The sequence below is a fragment of the Natator depressus genome, chromosome 4 (genome assembly GCF_965152275.1).
Source record: "Natator depressus isolate rNatDep1 chromosome 4, rNatDep2.hap1, whole genome shotgun sequence".
NCBI lineage: Eukaryota > Metazoa > Chordata > Testudines > Cheloniidae > Natator > Natator depressus.
Window position 1 is genome coordinate 21,043,302 of NC_134237.1, and position 1,579 is coordinate 21,044,880.

Genomic DNA, 1,579 nt, shown 5'->3' on the forward strand with positions numbered 1-1,579 from the left:
AGGAGATGCACCATTTCTGGAAACACAGCAATACCTGGTCAATGCATGGGGTGGACAGAGCAAGCTCCTCTTCCATCCCCCTGTTTCAAAAATCAATTAAATATGCAGTCCTCAAATAAAGGACATATCAGATATTAAACTGATAAGAACAGACACTACACTTTGATCTTAGCACGTCCTAAGCACTTATATGTGTCAGGCAGCAAGGAGAGTGCTCCTGTATGGGAAACATTTATGCAACCACTGTTCCAACCCCAAGAATGGCCAGCACATGAAGGGTTCCGATCAGACTGTGCATTTCACAGGCAATATATCCAGGGCCCTCTAGAGCCACAAGCTGAGTATCACTGGCTACCAAGCTAGCTTTAATCACATAGAGGTTTCCTGCAGCACGGAGCTGTACCACCACATTAATGCCTGCGGAAGACGCTGCTCAAAGGCTTTTGAAATAAATACACTCTGTTGTAATCCAGAGGACATACTTTGCACAGCTTGATGTACAGGTCTATATTATCAGCTCTCTAATTAGAGGTAATAACCGGCACATGATGCAAAGACACTCAAGAGCACAAGCTAACTCCAAAATTATTTGGCTAGGCATATAAATCTAAACTTAGGTGATGAATCAACACTCCCTAGAGGAAAGGAAAGGTTTGAGGAGTATTTAAATGTTCAAAGGAACTTCCCCACATCCCTCCCACAAATAATCCCACTCTTCCACAGTACATAATATCACAACGGTTCGAAGTGACTTTTGTTCATGGGTTCCACTGTGACATCAGAATACAGCATTGCTACCATGACAGCCCACACATAACAGGGAGCTGGCCTTGACAACAGCCAGTCTATGTATTCCTGGACCCTCCCTTCATTCCTTTCTTGCCCACAGAGATGAAGAACTAGAGGATTCTCTGCTAATGCCACAAAGAGTCCTGTGGCACTTTATAGACTAACAGACGTATTGGAGCATAAGCTTTCGTGGGTGAATACCCACTTCATTGGATGCATGTAGTGGAAAATGCTGTGGACAGCCGCAGTAAGAAAACAGCTACAGCTGACCACACTGCCTGACCTTCTGCTGGGCTGAAGAACTTCCACACTCCCAATTCCTTTTTTTTTTTTTTTAATTTAAGTTCCCTCTTCCCACTAATAATTCCAGTGGGGCAGGAGGCATGCGCATCCCTGGATACCACAACTTAGAACAGTGGAGAAAAAAATAAACTCAGATATTATGGTGATGAGCACAGATCTGGAGAGAGATTAAGGGAATTGGACAGGACAAGAAACCTCAGGTGTGGCCGGAGTGCAGAAAACACTGGAAATGCACAGACTGACCCAATCTGGTCCATTTCCTCTCATAGCAGTCTCTCTGGCACCATAAGTAGTCCTTTAATCATTCTCGTGGCTCTTCTCTGAACCCGCTTCAATTTTCCAGTGTCCTTTGTGTCCAGTTCTAGTGCCCACAATTCACGGTGTTCCAGTAGTGGTTGCACCAGTCCCAATACAGAAGTAAACTATCCTCTCTACTACTCAAAATTCTCCTGTTTATGCATTCCAGGATCACATTTGCCCTTTTGGG

The 1,579-nt window shown here is 44.3% G+C and overlaps 1 pseudogene; it reads right to left on the reverse strand.

The window, feature by feature from the left end:
• Positions 1–212, reverse strand: LOC141987034 (U2 spliceosomal RNA; annotated as a pseudogene).
• Positions 213–1,579: the final 1,367 nt, after the last annotated feature.